General features: G+C 49.2%; 4 non-coding genes and 1 pseudogene across 4 annotated transcripts; 2 read left to right on the forward strand and 3 right to left on the reverse strand.

Moving 5' to 3' along the window:
• Positions 1-383, forward strand: part of LOC112104168 — a 5861-nt pseudogene extending 5478 nt beyond the window's left edge.
• Positions 384-8170: 7787 nt separating this feature from the next.
• TRNAG-UCC lies at positions 8171-8242 on the forward strand. Its single transcript has one exon. It is a non-coding gene; the product is annotated as a tRNA-Gly (tRNA).
• A 3869-nt stretch (positions 8243-12111) lies between these two features.
• Positions 12112-12184, reverse strand: TRNAF-GAA. Its single transcript has one exon. It is a non-coding gene; the product is annotated as a tRNA-Phe (tRNA).
• Positions 12185-14012: 1828 nt separating this feature from the next.
• TRNAK-UUU lies at positions 14013-14085 on the reverse strand. The gene has a single exon. It is a non-coding gene; the product is annotated as a tRNA-Lys (tRNA).
• A 3759-nt stretch (positions 14086-17844) lies between these two features.
• Positions 17845-17916, reverse strand: TRNAA-UGC. The gene has a single exon. It is a non-coding gene; the product is annotated as a tRNA-Ala (tRNA).
• Positions 17917-19641: the final 1725 nt, after the last annotated feature.

Consider the following 19641-nt stretch of genomic DNA (forward strand, 5'->3'; position numbering starts at 1 on the left):
GCTCACACCTTATCAGACATCAGAGAATCCACACAGGAGAGAAGCCCTACACATGCTCTGTGTGTGGGAAAAGCTTCAATCGGAGCTCACACCTTATCACACATCATAGAATCCACACAAGAGAGACGCGCTACATATGCTCTGAGTGCGGGTAAAGCTTCAGTGGGAGCTCATGCCTTATCAGACATCAGCAAATCCACACAGGAGAGATGCCCTACACATGCTCTGAATGTGGGGAAAGCTTCAATTTTAGCTCTGACCTGATTATACATTGGAGAATCCACATGGGTGAGAAAACTTATGGATGCTCGGAGTGTGGAAAAAGCTTCAAAAAGAGCTCACACCTTATTAGACATCAGGAAATCCACATGAGAGAACTGTAACACATGCCTTGATTAGGGCTGGGCAAAGATTTTTTTTTTTTTTAAATAATCACATTTGCTAATTCTCACACAGTGATCTGTGCACCATCTTCACTGTGGTCTCTCAGCTCCACGAGATGAGTTGCCTGCTTCTGCCTTTTGCAGCTCACCCTTCTTTGGGGTCAGTCCTCTGATCTTTTCTATCAGCTGCTTTCCTTTTGAGTCATAGGAGTGTGTGTCCCTCCAGCCAGGAATGTTCATTGGCTCCCAGAGGGAGAGAGAGGTTTGATCCCAACAAGGTACACTGAGGCAAAAATTACCTGTTCCTTACATCCACTAGGACTGTACATGGCCTTGGCTGCTCAAGTTAGTGATCTTGGTGTAAAAAGACCATTATAGTTGTAGTGCAGATGCAGCCCAGGTGCAGTGGTTGGCATTAGCTTTCCTCTTGACCTGACCTAAACGCCATCACTTTTCCTAGTCTAAACAAACTCTGAGCATCACAGTTATACTGTTCCCCCATTTCAAAGCAATTCTTAGTCATCAAGTTCCCCCTTCAGGAACAAATTGTTTCATTCCCAGTTGCTCTGATGTTGCTATCTGGAAAGCGGATATTTTTACTACCATTTTCCTCACTTAAAATATATTAAACTATAAGAAAGAGTAGGAACAAGACAGGGATAGGGGAAAATGTCATTTCACCCTCTGTAAGAACAGAAGAAGATAGGGTAAGTCAGAGGGATTCCCTTATTCCCTATCACCATCCCAATCCCCCTGTTGTTCAATTGGTTAGGTCAATATTTTTTCTAACTGGCTGGCAAGAGTATTCCCTAGTAAATGATTTGTAACTAAGCAAAATACCCATGCATTTGGCTCCTAAAGCAGTTGTGGCCCAGGCCCTGCAGGAGGTCGCTCCTGAAGATAACTGTTTCCTAATCAGATGCATGTTGCCTATTATTTGGGAAATGCAATCCCTATCTAGGTAGGGATGGGAAAAAGTGGAAGTGACATTTCTCTTCAGCTCACACCTGGGAGATGCTGCAAATGTATAGGAAATGAAATCCATGTTGAAAGTGATATAGCTGCAGAAAGATACCTATTTTGAATAGATACCTGACATTTGTTGTCTTACAGGAATGCTAAGCAGCACCTGAATTTAGTCCCTAATTTAAATCTGTGCCACCAGATTAAAGAAATAAAAGGGCATATTTGGGGGAGTTATACCTCACTATCGCTACTGATATGTTGTGTGGTTGGTGAAGAATTCTATGCCAGAGAAGTGTAAAATTACTCCAAGCAAGGTCAAAGCTTTGACAAGAAGTCAGGTAGAAATTGCAGGAACTAGTGGTTGATTTTCACCCCAGAGATGGAAGCTATGGTGACCTGTGGCCAAGGTAAACTATTTTTAGAACCTTGCTCCCTTGTTAAGTGGCATTGGTCACACTCCTAAAGTATGCCATGATTAAATTGGGCACAGCTGCCTTTTATGATTTGGATCCAAAGTTTCATGAAGCACAGAGAGAAACAGCTGATTCCTTCATAGCCATTCCATGCCTGTGGGTCCCAATCTGGCTGCCTTGTTGGACAAGAAGCACTTCCATGCTGGGCAAATGATAGTAGCCAGTGAGGGAATGTATCAGATTCCAAGTTCAGACTGCAGGATACATGAATAATGCTAAGTCCAGAGTCTGTGGTTTGGTCTCTTAGATTTGCTATTAAGTCTAATGCATTTGTATCAGTTCTCCTCCTGCTGCTACTCTGAAGGATTAGAAAGTGTGAAAATAGAGCACAGGTGGTTTTTCTCATGATGCAGCCTTCCCACGTAGTTTGAGACCCCTTCCACCCACAGTTCTGGGAGAAGACCTGGGGAGAAATGAACTCACAGAAATGGAAGGCTCCTAAGTTATTGTAGAATGTGACTTCACACAAAGCTGACTGGGTGGAAATGGGAATTAAGAGAAAACTGCCCTATCAGTTTATATTTTGTAATAGTTGAATAAGTTGTTACCAGCAACAATGAAATTAAACATGAAGTTAATTAGTGTCACGGAAGAGGTTGATGATGTGATAACTTTCAGTGTGACAATATAATTCAGGTTTTCTTCTATTTCTCTACCTGCTGCCTCCTACTACATAGGAAATGGTGGCTAATCCTGAAATTAAAACCTCACTCCAAAGGAATTAGATTGGAGGAATATGTGAGAGAAATAGCCTGTATGAGAATAGAGACCCAGTATAGACTGTAATTATTTCTATTTAAAATGGAATTTATTTTGATAAATTTTAAAGCTTCTGTTAGGAGGAAAATTACTTGAGACAAGATTTGGAACCTTTTACCCAGTTAGAGAGTAACAGCCACAGAGTTCTCCAGGTCTCTTGTTTGCAAAGCAAAGATGTCACATCAGGCAGGAGATGTCAAAATCTGATGGATGTGTGATGGTAGCTTTTCTGGGTTGTTTTTTTGGTTTGGTTTGGTTTTTTAATGTAATTTAAATTTTGCAACCAGTTATTTTTATAGGTGCTGATTCCCCTTTTCCTTTTTAGCATAGCTGTTTAACCCTCAGGCCTGGCTCTGGAAACCTCCCCAAAACTGGCCTTGTGTTTCTTTCATGTTTGATAACTTTGGGGTTCACACATCCACACTACATGCGGTTCACAGCAACAGATACTTTGAGAAACCTGCTGGGTTAAGCGGGCCTTTTCCAAACTGACATTGGCCCAAAGTCTGCCTCAATTCAGCTGGATTGGGACACATCTGTATCAAAGGAGTGGTTCACACCTGATTTGTCCAGAGACCTCAGGGGAGGTGTGGTAAGATAGGATAAATAGGAATCCACAACAATAAAGTTAAAGGTAAGGGTGACAGACCTTCACCTTGCAGATCAACAAGCCTGTTCTGTTCATTCTTTCTGATGCCTTTAGTACTGGTCACTCTCAGGCAGCACACTGGGCTAGATGGACCATTGGTCTGACCCAGTATGACCAGTCTTGAATTCTTATGTAAGCCATCTACAGCCTTGTCTACGCTGGCAAGTTTCTGCTTAGGAAAGCAGCTTTCTGCAGTGTAACTCCCGAGGTGTACACACTGCCAAGCCACTTACTGCGCAGAAACTGAGCAGTTGCAGCGCTGTAAAAAAACCACACCGACGAGAGGTGAACAGCTTTCTGTGCCAGGGCTACAGCACTGTAGTGCCAGTGTAGACACCCTTGTCAATTACAATGCTGCGATTGGCCTCCGGGAGGTGTCCCACAATCCTGTTCTCGCCTCTCTGGTCATCGGTTTGAATTCTACTGCACTGTCTTCAGGTGACCAACCATGAACCCCACACCTTAAATTCCTTGGGAATGTTGAAAATCCCCTTCCTGTTTGCTCGGTGATGCATGCAGCAGTCTCAGCACATCTTTCCAGGTGGCCATGCCTGCTCCACACACCAGGCAATCCCACGCTTGGAGCAATGTTGAGCTGCTGGACCTCATCAGCATTTGGGGAGAGGAGGCTGTCCAGTCCCAGCTGTGCTCCAGCCATAGAAATCATGATACGTATGGACAGATTTCATGATGCATGAGAGAAAGGGGCCATGACCGGGACACACTGCAATGCAGGGTCAAAGTAAAGGAGCTGCAGAATTCCTACTCCATGGCACAGGAGGCAAACCGCCACTCCGGTGCTGCACCCACGAGCTCCTGGTTCTATAAAGCGCTGGATGCGATACTCGGTGGTGACCCCACCTCCACTGTGAAGGCCACTGTGGATACTTCGGTGGCTCACGTGCCAGTCGAGAGTGGACCGAGCCAGGAGGAGGAAATCTTGGTTGAGGATGTGGAGGTGGAGGGAGACCCAGAGGCAGAGGATGAGGTGGAGGTCAGAGATGCATGCAGCCAGGAGTTCTTCTCTATCCCAGAGGAGGCTAGACAGTCACAGCTGTCGGAGCTTGGCGAAGCGCAAACAGGAGAGGAGGCAACTGGTAAGTGGCTTCGATTTTGGGAATTACTGAAGTGAGTTCTTGGGGGCAGGAGGGTTGCAGAAAGCAGGCTTGTGTCTGTATGATGTGTGTATCACCCCGGGCCTAGTCTGAATGGCGGAACAGGGTGATGATTGACTCGCTTACTTCTTGGGAATCTGTGCCAGAGATCTCCATGAAACTCTCATGGAGATACAGGTCAATCCCCTTACACAAGCCAGCCCCGTGAGGGTCACAGATGTCCAGAGAAAACAGCACAAGCTGGTTCCATGGTGTAACGGTCAGCACTCAGGACTCTGAATCCTGCAATCCGAATTCAAATATCAGTGGGCGCTTGTCTTTGCTTGCGGCAAAGCCGTGGCGCTCAAAGTGCTCATGTTCCCTGGCTCCAGTTGTGAAAGAGCGAGTCTTTTCCCTCCTGCTGGGTGACTCACGCCCTCTGGAGCCAGGGCTTCGGTCGGGATGGCATGATGGGATGGTGGCAGTGGGTTGGGCCTCTAGAACTTGCCACCCTGGCTACCGATGCCGGCAGTCCTGCGGTTTGACCTGATGGTTGGGATTCTCGCTGCTTCACCTGATGCCCACACGTTTGGCCCTTGTGCTTGCTGCCACACTTTTCCTCTTGCCCACAAGGACAGGAGTGCCAGGGCCAGGCTTCATAGTCAGGGATAGGCAGGAGGGACGAAGAGTCCCAGGCTGGAGCCCAACAGACCTTTCCTCCTCTGGGCACCTAGAGCAGAGGTGGCTGGTGCTGACAGCTCCAAGGGAAGGCTTAAAAGCAACAGAGTAACCAAGGGCGAGGAGAACGAGGCCTATGCATGGCCAGCTGACAGCCACAAAGACACCCGGCCAGCCTGCTCCCTGGCATGCCAAACACCCACTGAAGGCCACCCACAGACAGCGGCTGTTGATGCTCTGTGACCAACATCAGAATGTTGTAGGAAAGCAGGGCCAGCCCCCCTGGTGGGGCCTCTTACCATTCTCACTCAAGGTGCTCACTTTTGCAGTAGGGCAGGAGATTTTAATCCGAAAGGCTTTTCCCCAGCTGGTGAGAAGCAGTGAATCACCCAGGCTCCAAAGGCGCTATTTAGCAAGCCCCCTCAAGCAAAGGGACGGGTGCACGTTTGGAAGAGGGAAACAGCTCTACATTCTAGCCCAGGCAGCCGCCCATTTTCTTTGGTAAGTCAGGAATGGTAAAGGCTAGCCTGGAAGACCTGGGGCTCGCGCCTTTGTGATGTCCTACCCCTAACTCCTTCCCAGGGCTCTAGCTGAAGCCAGAGCATTGGCCTGAGTGGCCAAGAAGAGAGCAGGACTTTCAGTACAAAGGGAAAACTGCACAAGCACAACTGTGAAGGAACTCGAACCGTCAATCGCCTGATCCGAAGTCAGGCGCCTTATCCATCAGGCCACACGGTCACATGAGAAAATCCTCTCCAAGCACTTCTTTAGAAAAGGCGGACACTGTGTTTCTCCGGTCATCTACTGAGGGGGCAGAGACACTCTGGGCACTAGAAGTCGAGTTGCCAGCGAGATGTGAGACTTGTTCTTTGGAGCCAGGTGCAGGACTTTGGCAGGGAGGCTTAAGCATGGGGGATCAGGGTGCAGCGGACAGACTGGCTGTCTAGGTGTGGAGATTTAGTCGCACTGAGGCACAGGAGGGAGGAGGAGGAGGAATCCTGCTGATGGGCAGTGGCTGTGGAGAAAAAGAGGAAGGGTTCCTGGGACTTCCCCCCCCCTCTTTTACCTGCCTGCTTCCTCTTGTGGTGGAAGGGGGCAGATGCTTCCAGGAAGCCTGTTTTGTTAGTTCCCTCTGGGGCACCTGGCATTGGCCACTGTCAGAGGACAGGATACTGGGCTAGATGGACCTTTGGTCTGACCCAGTCTGGCCGTTCTTATGGGGTTTGCAAGGTCACCTATGGATCTTCTCTTTGTGTCTTTGAATTCGCTTCAGGGCTGCATAAGTGGGCCGCAAGTTTCTGGTCTTGGGTTCAAGCTTGAGAAACAGGATTGTAGGTGAGGCAGGGATGAAAGGGTGTCACGCCTGACAGCCAGCAGACGTGCAGGTCATGGGCAATGAGCCCAGGACAACTGGTAAATGTGGTGCATAATGAGCCCAAACTAGAAGGTTTCTTGTTGGCCTCAAAAGGTAGTTGCTCAAAGGGAGCCATCTGGTGTGATGAAAAGAGTGACCCACATATGGACTCGACTAGCTTGGGGAGTCCTTGCACTGGGGGGGTTGGGGGTTTAATATGTGGTTGGGAGAATTCCACATCCATAAAATCTCACCCCGGGTTTGTAATGTCAGGCTCCAGCAAACATGTCCCTCTATGTGTGAAAGGAGAGGCTGTGATGGGGAGGGTCCATGGGAATGTCTGTGTGAGGGGGAGGGGCTGTGAGGGGGAGGGTCCATGTGGGTGTCAGTGTGAGGGGGAGGGGCTGTGAGGGGGAGGGCTATGGAGTGTGTCTGTGAGGGGAGAGGCTGAGACCTGCTTGCTGTCCCCCTCAACCAGGGACCCCTAGTTGAGAACCACTGCCTGGGAGCTCTGTTTAGAAGGAGGGAGCAAAGCTGCTGCCTTTCCTGATGGCTGAACTCAGGCCCTGAGAGTGGGATATCCAGGCACTGCCAGCTACACCAGGAGAGCTCACCGAGCAGCTGCCTGGCCTCAGGGACGGTCTGAGCCTGCAGGGCCCCGGGGGGCAATGGAGCAGCTGAGTCAGGCTGGGCACCTTGATTCCCAGAGAATTGCCCTGGCTCCCTGCTCAGCAGCAAAGAATAATTTCTCCCCCATTCAATCTGGAGCTAAGTGCAGAGCTGGGGGTTTCTCCTTTCACTCCTCCTGGGGAATGTGGGGGGTCCCAGGCTTGTTTCTAGCAGAGCATTTGGAACTGAACCAGCCTTTCATTACAGAACACTCAAGTTCTGACGACATGTTTATTTACAATTTTTTATAATGTGATATAATCCTTCAATCCTAGTGTCACCATCGATAACATGGCTTGGTCAGCCTGGTGGGATACCAAGGGTAAAACTAACCAGCTCTTCAAATCCAAGAGAGAGGAGATAAATCACCTCTCAGAGTCAATGTGGGGTAATCAGTATGCAGACGGTGGGCCAAATCGCTTTTGAATGGACCCCAAAAAATTTTTATTTACTTATTATTATCATAATTATTGTTATTTTTTATTATAATTATTTTCTCTGGACTTTGACCAACAATTTTGGACCTTGACAAAAAAGAATGGCTTACCCCTAAGAATGGTGTTGTGTTACCTTCCTTATGTCCTGGCACCATCTTGTGGCCATTTCCTTTCCCTCCTTTCACTGAAAAGCTTTGGGATTTTGTGTAGAAACTTTATTTCCTTGGGAGAGACCCAGGAGCGGGGGCTGCCTGCATGTATCACCCAGCAGATTAGAAGGTGACAAACACCCTTAAGACGAGGCAGCGTCCCTGTCAAAAAAATCATCTCCCGTCTTCACTTGAGTGACAGCCTGAATCGTTCCTTATCCCAGCAGAGCCCAAGGATTGGCATCAGCAGGAAAAACAAACTGTTCTGTACATAGCAGGAACCAACACAAAATGTGCTTTAAATGGAGCTGTCTCCTTCCTGCTGGGGTGAAATTTGTCATTATGGTCATCGATTTTCATTTCCCTTCTCTGAGGGCAGAGATGGGGTTGGCGCCACCTTAGGCTGGGATGTCGAGCCCATGTCCCCATCTGTCAGTCATTCTGGGAACCTGTCTTTGGTCACAGGGGACAGGCTGTCTCCAGCCAGCTCCTTAGCTCGGGGGGTGAGTCATTTGGCAAGCATAAGTGGGAGTACATAGGAGAGGTACTTTTGCCAGATGCGTTGGTGGTATAGTGGTGAGCATAGCTGTTTTCCAAGCAGTTGACCTGGGTTTGATTCCCAGCCAATGCAGTGATGTGATGTTTTCTCCACTGGGAATTGGTTTAATTACAGTCACATTATATATTAATGTCCCAAATCCCAGCAGATCATTAAACACCCAGTGGAGGAAGAAAGGGGTGAGACTATACAGTGAGCTGTTGGAATCATCCTTCTACTATAATGTTTGGTTTATTTTTAAAAAAAATTCCTTTACTTCCCTCTCCCTTTTAGACTCAGAGCCTTTAAGGTCAAAAAGGACCAGTGTGATTATCTAGTCCAACCTGCTGCACCTTGCAGGCCAAAAGACCCCACCCACCCACTCCTGTAATAGACCCCTTACCTTGGGAGGGGAGTCAGCTCTGTGCGCTGCCCCTACCCCAGGCAGTGCATGGAGGCCCTCTGCTCCCCTCCCCCATTGGGTGTACAGAGATGTGCCAGCAGCACTAAGGTGACTCCCTGCCCACTCTACCTCCGTGCCGCTCCCAGAAGTGGCTGGCATGTCCCAGCATCCCCTGGGGCGGGGGGAGTGTCTCCACATGCTGCCCCTGCCCCAACTACCAATTCCGCAACTCCGATAGGCCAGGAACTGTAGCCAATGGGAGCTCTGGGGGCTGCACCTGCAGGCAGTGCCCACGGAGACCCCCTGACCCCACCCACCTAGGAGCTGCTGCCGGAGGGTTGTGTGTACTGGTCACTTTGGGAGCTGCACTGCCTGGGGTAAGCGCCACCCCACCTACATCCCAATCCCCTGCCCCAGTGCAGAGCCTGCACCCCGCACCCAAATTTCCTCCCATAGCTTTACTGGTCTTCCTTTCACCCAGAACCATCCTTCTTCTCCTGGGCTGCAAGTAGCCATCCCTGGGAAGCCAAGAGGCAGGCACAGGATTCTACCTCCCAGCAGCCAACTGCACCTCCCCAGGCTTTGGCAGAACAAATGGTGGTGCTCTACTAACCCCACTTAGCCACACTGAGGCGCTTAGCTTCTGCCCTGCCTTCCTCAGCATGACTTTCCTCTTTCGCCCCATTCCTGCCTCACTTCCTCGTTCGGCAAGTCACGCAAAGGAGGCCAGCAGGAAGAGCTGGCCTCCATAGGTCAAATTCCCAGGGCAGAGGAGGCCAAGCCACAAGGCTTCAAAAGATGACTGTCCTAGATCCTCTAGCTTTCCCCTGCTGATACCAAGGCTTTTTCTCAGCTCATTTCACCACCCTCTATCATGCAGGGGTTGGGGTTATTGCAGGGACAGGCCAGTGGCAGCAGTAGGAGCACCTTGCTAGACTGCTAGGGAAAGTAAGCTATCATGTTTCTGCCTGGTTTCAAACCAAGAGTCTTTCGGGTGTTAAGCAAACATGATAATCACTACACTACAGAAACTCTGTTGCAGGGTTCTGCCTTTCCCGTCATAAGAAGAGCCATACTGGGTCAGACCAAAGGTCCATCCAGCCCAGTATCCTGTCTGCCAACAGTGGCCAGTGCCAGGTGCCCCAGAGGGAGTGAATCTAACAGGTAATGACCAAGTGAACTCTCTCCTGCCATCCATCTCCACCCTCTGACAAACAGAGGCTAGGGATACCATTCCTTACCCATCCTGGCTAACAGCCATTAATGGACTTAACCTCCATTAATTTATCTGCAAATAGAAAGAGGAGTACTTGTGGCATCTTAGAGACTAACAAATTTATTTGAGCATAAGCTTTCATGGGCTAAAACCCACTTCATTGGATGCATGCAGTGGAAAATACAGTAGGAAGATATATATATATATATATATATACACAGAGAACATGAAAAAATGGGTGTTGCCATACACACTATAACGAGAGTGATCAGTTAAGGTGAGCTATTATCAGCAGGAGAAAAAAAACCTTTTGTAGTGATCATCAGGATGGCCCATTTCCAACAGTTGACAAGAAGGTGTGAGTAACAGTAGCGGGGGGGAAATAAACATAAGGAAATAGTTTTACTTTGTATAATGACCCATCCACTCCCAGTCTTTATTCAAGCCTAATTTAATGGTGTCCAGTTTACAAATTAATTCCAATTCAGCAGTCTCTCGTTGGAGTCTGTTTTTGGAGTTTTGTTGTTGTAATATTGTGACTTTTAGGTTTGTAATGGAGTGACCAGGGAGATTGAAGTGTTCCCTGACTGGTTTTGGAATGTTATAATTCTTGACGTCTGATTTGTGTCCATTTATTCTTTTATGTAGAGACTGTCCGGTTTGGCCAATGTATATTATTAACTGGCTTCCCTGCGAGGGAAGCTTTGATGGGCTCCGGCCAGGAAGCGTGTAATTCCTCCTCCCGGCCGCTGCACTGCGCTGCGCTACAGGAGCCACGTGGGCTGCCTCCTGGTCCTGCTGCTGCTGCTGCTGCTGCTGCTGCTCCTCCTTGGACCTCTGGCCCTGGGGCTCCTGCTGCTACCTGGTGGGTCCCCGGCTCCTCTGCTGGGCCTGGGCTGCGTCCCGCTGGTCAGGCTGCTCCCAGCTGCTCTCCCCGTGTGAGTACCTTTAACCCTGCCCGCAGCCATCCCCTGTCGCACCCCCTGCCCACAGCCAGCCCCTGCCCACAGCCAGCCCCTGTCGCAGCCAGCCCATGTCGCACCCCCTACCTCCAGCTAGCCCTGCCCCATGCCCCTGTCTGCAGCCAGCCCCATGTCCACTGGTGCCCTGCAGTTCCCAGGGCAGTAACGCTGCACACCTGCTTCAATGAGGGGGGGCAGGGAGCAGCTGGGACCCACACATGTGCACACCCTAGGGTGACCAGACAGCAAGTGTGAAAAATCAGGACAGAGGGTGGGGGGGTAATAGGAGCCTATATAAGAAAAAGACCCAAAAATCGAGACTGTCCCTATAAAATCGGGACATCTGGTCACCCAGGCTGAAAAGTCCTAGTCTCTTTAATCTCTCCTCATATGGGACCCGTTCCAAACCCTAATCATTTTAGTTGCCCTTCTCTGAACCTTTTCTAATGTCAGTATATCTTTTTTGAGATGAGGAGACCACATCTGTATGCAGTATTCAAGATGTGGGTGTACCATGGATTTCTATACGGGCAATAAGATATTCTCCATCTTATTCTCTATCCTTTTTTTAATGATTCCTAACATCCTGTTGGCTTTTTTGACTGCCGCTGCACACTGCATGGTTGTCTTCAGAGAACTATTCATGATGACTGCAAGATCTCTTTCCTGATTAGTTGTAGCTAAATTAGCCCCCATCATATTGTATGTGTAGTTGGGGTTATTTTTTCCAATGTGCATTACTTGACATTTATCCACATTAAATTTCATTTGCCATTTTGTTGCCCAATCGCTTAATTTTGTGAGATCTCTTTGAAGTTCTTCACAGTCTGCTTTGGTCCTAACTACCTTGAGCAGTTTAGTATCGTCTGCAAACTTTGCCACCTCACTGTTTACCTCTTTCTCCATATCATTTATAAATAAGTTGAATAGTGTTGGTCCTAGGACTGACCATTGGGGAACACCACTAGTTTCCCCTCTCCATTCTGAACACACAGATGGGTGAACGTGGAGAAAGTGGTGGCAGCCCTTCGATAGGTCAGCTGGTAGAGCAAAGGACTGGAGCCAGTGCTGTAGCCCACGAAAGCTTATGCTCTAATAAATTTGTTAGCCTCTAAGGTGCCACAAGTACTCCTGTTCTTAGTGCTCAGGAAATCATCCTTACGTCACCCTTCTGACTCCAGCTTGAAGGAGAGCTTCTTTTTCTTCTCCTTGCTGAGAAAGACCAAGAGAAGAAAGAAAGCTCATGAGGGCCAACTTGGTACACAAACCCATGCTGCTTTTTCCTGCTGGGGAGCATGAAATAAGGGACTTCTGGCAGGTAAAGGCACTGCTGCGCATCCAGGAAACAGCCCACCGCTGCACACAAAGGGACTGAAGAGCCTGCCGAAGCCTGGGATTGAACTAGGGATCTCTAGATTTTCAGTCTAATGCTTTCCCAACTGAGCTACTTCAGCATCTGAAAAGCAATTTTGGCCTGCTACTTCTCTGTCTGGCATGTTTTTGTCAGCCATGGCACACAAAAAGGGCATCATTGCGAGCGCCCATGAAGGCAAGATGAATTTTTACCTGCCTTGCTCAGCTTGACTTGCTTCCTCACACCATTCCTGCCTTAGATCCTTGGTTACCTGGTGGTTGAAGGAGGTCCAGTGTCTCAAGCGGTGCCAGAGCCTGACACAGTGCCCCGGGCAGCCTCTGCACATGCCGGCCGTGCACATTGCAAATACTTTAAAGCTCCTGTCAGTAAGTTCTGGAGACAGTGGCTCACCTTCAGAGGAAGCTCCCTAAAATTGGCCTGTCTCACCCAGTGGTACATTGACCTCTGTTCAGACTGAGCCGAAGCGGGGGTCTCGCTGCTGTGGCTGCCGCTGCTGTGAGGGCGGCCACTCTTGTGGATGAAGTCATCCTGCAAGCACCTTCCACCTAGCCACCCACTGAAAATCCTGTAGGATGTAAGGTGGGGGTAAAAGAACACTAAGGGGGGGGGCTTCCTAATCTCCTCCCCCTTCCGCCACCATCAGCCATCCTATATCCAGTGCTGCACCCAGTGGGGTCAGAAAAAATACGGCATATCCGAAGAGTCAGTTGGGTTCTTTGTGATTGCCCCGCCATCCCCCTAGGGCCTGACCTGACCTCCAGCTCAGCCACCCACTGAAAATTGAAAAACAAAGAAGTAGAGCCATAAAAGGTTTCAATGCCCACCAGGCCCAACCCATCTTCTAATACGGCAGAAAAGCCACACTTCTCCTGACTAGGTAGGGACATCCTATTGCCCCACAAGAAGTGGAAGGCCATCATGTTCAGTCTCAGCAGCACTTGTGGAGCAGCGGGAAATACATGGCTGAGGAAATTCCCCACAGCCAAAAGATAGGTCTTGAGCATCACAACTTTGTATACTAATGACAAGGTCCATTTACGCCACTGGCTGAGCCATTCCTCACAGGCTAGCAACCGCTTCTCTCAGTTCGTGTTCCCCACCTCATCACCAACTGAATGCTAGAAGGCCCAGCTCATCAACCTACCCACTCTTGTAGCCCTCCTCTTCTGCCCTGACTGATAGGGAGGAATATTAAGCCTCCCTCCCTTAGGCCAGTCCTTCAGCATTTCTGGGGAACACCAACACCGTCCAAGTGACTTTGGGCCAGTAGGTCAACCAATAGGGCTGCCTCCTAGGCCAGGCTGCAGCCCAGCTTCAGGACTCAGAGGAAATGGAGCTTGCATCCCTACCTACAGGACTCCAAGCACGGCCAGCCTTCTGGATCAAACATCCCCTCTTGCACTCAAGTCACAAGAGCTAGCAGGCAAAAGACAGGCTACCATGTCATTTGAGAGAGCAAGATGAAGCTTTGGAAATCCCAGTATGGTTAACTGGCAACCAAAGGACCTCAAGGTCCCATTGAGACAAACTTTGATTGCAGGATTCAAAGCCCTGAGTGCCGGCCCTTACACCATGGGACCAGCAAGGGAGCCCTTGATCTCTGTTGACTCCCAGCAGGGAGGACTCTGTGGGGACAATTTTTTTTGGCAGGGAGGACCCAGTGGGAACATGCCTTTCTGGCCAGCCCTGCATTTGCTCAGAAAGTCAGCACACAGCACTTTGCTGCAGGCCCAGAGGCCTTTCTTCCTCCAGACTGTGAGGCCAGTGGAAAGGTGAGGAAGTAGTACCTTCAGTCCCAGGCAGTAAAGGGCCCTTCCTAGAAAAGGCCAAGTCCTGAAAAGGAAAAGCTGAAGTTAAGGAGTGTCCTTCTGACATTTTTGGGGGATATCACAGGGGGAAAGTGTCTCTGCCTGACCAGGGACTTGAACCCTGGACTCTCAGATTAAAAGTCTGATGCTCTACCAACTGAGCTAGCCAGGCTCACATATCAAAGAGGCAAATTTCATGCAGAAGAGAAACTAATCAAGAAAAAGGGAGCAGAAAACTACAGAAAACATGCTACTCTTGCTCTCTTAGCAGTCCTAGCCCCAGCCTGCTCCTCCATCTGGCACCCTGAGCCCTTATTTTTTTTTAGTTAAATATCAAATCCAGGAGAAAACACAGTTATACAAAGCAAAACGAAATCACAAACAGAAATGTCATTGGAAATACAAAAATAAAAAAGGAAAATGCAATCCCCATCACTTTATCATATCTGGGCCATTCCTGTATCGAGAGCACCTGCCAAGGTCCCTGTGTGCTTACGAGAACCCTGGAGGAACTCATACCATAGCCTGAACATGAAACTCAACTGCTCCCAGGTGCCGCAGTAAAATCCTTTCCCTGCTGTGACATTGCCCTCCATGTGATTTTATGAAAATATGCTGAGTGTGAATATAATGTAACTGGAATATGCTTCATGCAAAAGGTCTTTTGTAAGGTAACATTAGAAAGCTTATAATCTACTGTGTGTGGTCATCCTATTTGTATGAATGTATCATTCTTGTATCTGCAACTAGAAATATGAAATATAACTCTGAGGTCCTGTTGTAATTATGCAAAGTGTGGGCCATTAATAGTGGTTTGAAATCTTGATGGCTCCCATTAACCAGGACAATTGACTGTAGATGGCTCTGTCCTGCACCATCTGTGAGTCAGGCCAGGAAGAATGAAGGCTTGGGGGTCTCACAGGACATGTGACCATGTCACCTGGTACAGGAATCCATCTTAAACCTGGGGCTTTTCCCCAGGAGAGAGACAAAAGTTTCCTGCCTTGTACCAAAGCTGTATAAGGGGGTGGGACAGAAGAAAGGTGGCTGCAGTCATGAGAGATCGTCTAGCTACCACCTGAGCTTGAACAAGGACTATACCAGGTGAAAAGATTGGGTCCAGACAAGAAATAAGTCTAGTCTGCGAAAGAAGCTTATTAGAAGATCTCTGAGGGTGAGATTTTATCTGTATTGAGTTTCATACTGTATTAGGCTTAGACTTGCATGTTTTTGTTTTATTTTGCTCTATGGAGAATACAAACTCCATAGAGAAGGAAAATGTAATGCCTTAGAAAAGTCTGTGTGTGTTAGATGGGTGGGAGGGTGTCTAGAAACCACTCTCCTATAGTTTCTTTTCTCTGATTTCCTTTAGAAAATCTGAAGCAGGGAGCAAAACCCTTGCTTCTTCTGAATCTTGAGCTTAGGACCGTCAGATTATGAGACTGATGTGCTGCCAACTGTGCTAAGAAGGCTTGGAAACACTTTAGGTTCAGTGCATATAGGACTCTCTACAGCAGTGACTGGGGCAGGGAAGGAGCCAGGGATGTGCTGGAAGAAGCAGGGAGATCTGGTGCCCAGAGACCTGTCCTGGCAGCTTTCACAGCAGCAAATAAATCAATTCACCCTGTCAGTGAATAATGTACTGGAACTAATGGCAGCACAGGGTGGATGTTTCCAAGCTATGCACCCACTTCCACATTTTAGAGTTTAAAACTTACTCTCCTTTCCTTAGTATGGCACTTTCCATGTGAATGAGGCAAAACAAGTTGGGGAAGCTACAGGGATAACAGAAACCAGTGCTCTAGGTAAGACTTGAACTCATAACACCAGCAGTATGCCCTTTTGCACTAACCAGTTGCACCACTGCAGGTGCTTTTTAGACAAAGTTGGGAAGTAGGCAATTATCAGTCTCTGTGGTTCACACCTTTGTCTGGTAATTGAAAGGCTGATGCATCAAACCTAACTCAAGATGCAGCTTTTCAGCGATGAGACTCCAGTACATTTTAACAGGAAGAAAAACTCTATTCTGGTTTAGCCCCATTTGACTCCTTCTGCTCATCTTCTCTCTCCCCCCCAGTCTCTTTCCTTCCCCGTTGGGGCCATGCAGAGAGGAAATCCAGTCAGTTTCTGTCACAGAGAGTCTGAATCCCATAAAGGGAGGGAGGGAGGGAGGAGTCGCTCTAAAACATTGATAATGGGGAGGGGAGTGGTGTGTGTGATTAGCGGGAGAAAGGATGGAGAACTAACTGTGGGGCCCAGAGAGATTTCCCCCACAGATTGGGGAGATCCCCTGCTGCCCACCATCAGCCAGCTGTGAGAAGAACAACTTGGGATTGCTTGGGGAAGCCTCCTTTAAAAATAGAGGTGTAACATGCTAATTACATTTTAATAAGACCAAAGCCTCCTCAAACCCAGTGTCACAATCACTGGAATGACTTTGTCCTGATATTTTACCGGCCGCAGACACAAAGCGAATCAAATTATAGTTTCCATTCGGAGTCAGTGCACACATAAGAATCCGGAGGCTTTTCATTCCTTAGGTTCTGCTGCCATTTCATTTCTATCCTGTTCCAAGATTTATCGTTGTGCAAAGCAACGTTAGGCCCTTGGGAGTGTCCCCCCTGGTCCCGCCTGCCACCCCCGGGAAATTTAAAAGGGCCCAGGGACCCCCACCACTACCACCAGCAGCACAAGGGGGTTAAGGCGGCTTTCTGCCCACCCTCACTCCATGTGGCACACCACTCCTGGAAGTGGCTGGCACGTCCCTGTGGCCTCTGAGATGGGGGGGGGGGCTCCACGTGCTGCCCCCGCCCCGACTGCCAACTCTGCCAACGGTTGGAATGGGAGCTGTGGGGGTGGAGTTTGCGGGCAGTGGTGCGCAGAGACGCCCCTTGCCCTCCGGCTTAGGGGCTGCTGCCAGAGGGGGGTTCAGGTTGCTTTTGGGAGATGCCCGAGGTAAATGCTGCACCCCTCACCCTCTCATGCACCCCCAACCCCCTGCCCCAACCCAGACCCCACACCCGCACCCAAACTCCCTCCAAGAGCCTGCCCCCCACACCCTCTCCTGCACCCCAACCCCCGACTGAGCCCAGACTCTGCACCCAAACTCTCTCCTAGAGCCCAACCCCTCTTCCTCCCACACCCAAACTCCCTCCCAGAGCCTTAGGCTCTGTGTGTGTGTGTGTCGAGGGCCGGACGTGGTCCCATTCTGGGCACCACCAAAAATTATACAAACCTGCCACCCATGTCCAGCCCAACTTTCTGCTGATGCACCTCAGCCCACATCCATGCAGGGTTTGAAGCTTGCATTACTTAAATTGCAGGACACTGAGGGATTTCAGCTCCCCTTTGCCCAGAGGGAACCTTCACCCCACTCCCAAGCAAGTTCTTGTCCATAGGATCACTGTAGGGGGGCTGCGTCCCTCTGTGTCTTTTCTCTCTCTATGACAGGCCAGGGTGCAATAACTGGGGCATCTGCACACCCAGGACCTTCTGTGGGGCTGCCATTCCCCTCCCCTTCTATGGTCTCATCTGTCATTGACTCCAGCCTTTTTTCTATCCATCGTCAGCACCATCCCAAGCAAGCTGCACTTGCCTCAAAATGACAGTGTCCCCTGTTGGGTGCAAATCACTGACCTCTCTCCTCTCTGAGCACTGACTGCCCCTCTGTTTCCTTGCCTCTCAGTCTGTGCAGATGGGACCTGTCCCTCCAGTGCTGGAGGATTCACCCTTCTCATCTCCCATTGTCCCAAGCAGCCCAGCCGGTGGGAATCTTAAATGTACCAAAGTAACTTAGGAGCAGAAACCCCCACACACCTTCCATGCAATTGGCACTTGTCCCTCACTGAGCTGGATTGAAACTCATGCAGGGAGACTGCTGGGCCACATCCCCTCTGGGCATGAGCAAAGCAGCAGGATGAAAAAAAGTACTGGGAGATGCTGGGGATTGAACCCAGGACCTCATACATGCAAAGCATGTGCTTTACCACTGAGCTACATCCCTAGATGGGCTGTGTATACTGTGGGTTACACTCAGAGCCCTCCTGTTTCCAGAGCATCCAGTGGCCTAAAAGCAACATGGGGGACACATTCCCTGCTCTGAGGGCCAAACCTGCTGTCCTGGAGGTTGGTGGTTCTTTGGGGTCACTCTGCAGCAGGGCTAGATTCAATGTGTGGGGCAGAGAGAGTGTGTGCCCTGGACTCAGGGTGCAGAGATAGAAGAATCAGGCCTCTCCCCTGCATTGGGTGGGGGGTGCTGCAATCCCCTGCTGGAAGGTAATGGTGGTGGGGGGCACTGTGAGCAGCTCAACACCTGACCCTGGTGGCAGAAGTGGTGTGGAGAGCTCCAGGAATTTTTAGGATCTGCTATTTCCACCTGGCCTGTAAAGTCCAGCTTTCCCCAGCACATTCATTGCGGTGCAGTTGGGTCACTGTTTCCATGGCTGAACAGCAAAGAATCGCTCCCGGTTTCCCTTCTATCTGCAGCAGGATTAGCCTGTGTTAGTGATTAATGAGGTAGATCTTGTTGTAGATTCTTATTCATTCTCCACTTTGACAATTCACACAGTCCCTTTCCCATGCATATTCCCAGCACCTCAGTGATCCTGGTAGCAGGGGTTGGGTCCTGAGATTTTCACTGTTCTTTCTCCCCTCTACTTGGCGTGAACTCAGCTTTTTTCCCATCCCAGACAATCCATGAAATAACAACAGCAGCATAAAGAAAGAGGGGAGGGAACATCTCACAGCCAGGGCTGGATGTGCCCAGGGCCCCCTGTTTGTCCATTGTTTCCATGGAATTTGGCACCCTGCTTTGCACAAGGGATAGAGAAAGATCTTGCTGTTCCTGTGTCTGTGCAAAGAAAATTGTGCTTCTGTATGAAAGAGAGGCAGAAAATGGCCCCATGGTGGGACAATATCCTCAGGATTAAGAGCAAAGGACTCAGGCTGAGAACTGATATAACTCCACTCATCTGGGATTTAACCAATTATCTTCCATGGAGACACTGGGAACTTGTGACATTGATCCAGAATCTGGGGGTTCGGGCTGCTTTAACTCATGGTAAAAACATGATCTTGATTCCAAGAAGGGAGAGAGGAGAAGCCTGAAACTGACTTTAGTCCCAGGCTGGGGTCCCTTGAATGGTGAGAAACGTCTTTTGCTGCTACCCAGGGACAGCAGGCTACTGGCAACATACCAAGGCTGGGATGAGAGGGGAATGTTGCATGGACTTTATCATACAGGGCCCTTCCTGCTTCTCAGAGCCCACAGCTGCCATTTGAATGCATCTGAAAGTTACAAGGAACAACGATCTGTGTTAAAGGAAGGTTGACATTTATTAGAGCCCCAATTTATATTGTGTGCACAAACAGAGGATTGAATATGTAACAGGTAGTTTGGTAAATCTTGGTTATTTTATTTTTCTAAGAGGTTCCTGTCCACTTCCAGTAGAATTTTCAGTCCCAATGGCAACTTACTTACCAAATGTAATACAGACTAGTCCATTCCTCCCAGTGGATGTGGTTCTTTTTCTTCTACACATTGTAGCCCATGGAGGCCAAGGACCTACAAATGTGTCTTCATGTGCGTTTGTTTAACTGATGAAAACATAAACTAGACACTTAGGCTAGATCTACACTGGGGGGGGGGGGGGACCTAAGATGCTCCGCTACTTCTGCTAGGATAATAGCGTAGCTGAAGTGGCGTATTTTAGGTCGACTTACCTGGCTG

This window comes from Terrapene carolina, unplaced genomic scaffold (assembly GCF_002925995.2).
Source record: "Terrapene carolina triunguis isolate 2854851 unplaced genomic scaffold, T_m_triunguis-2.0 Scaffold638, whole genome shotgun sequence".
NCBI classification, from domain to species: domain Eukaryota; kingdom Metazoa; phylum Chordata; order Testudines; family Emydidae; genus Terrapene; species Terrapene triunguis.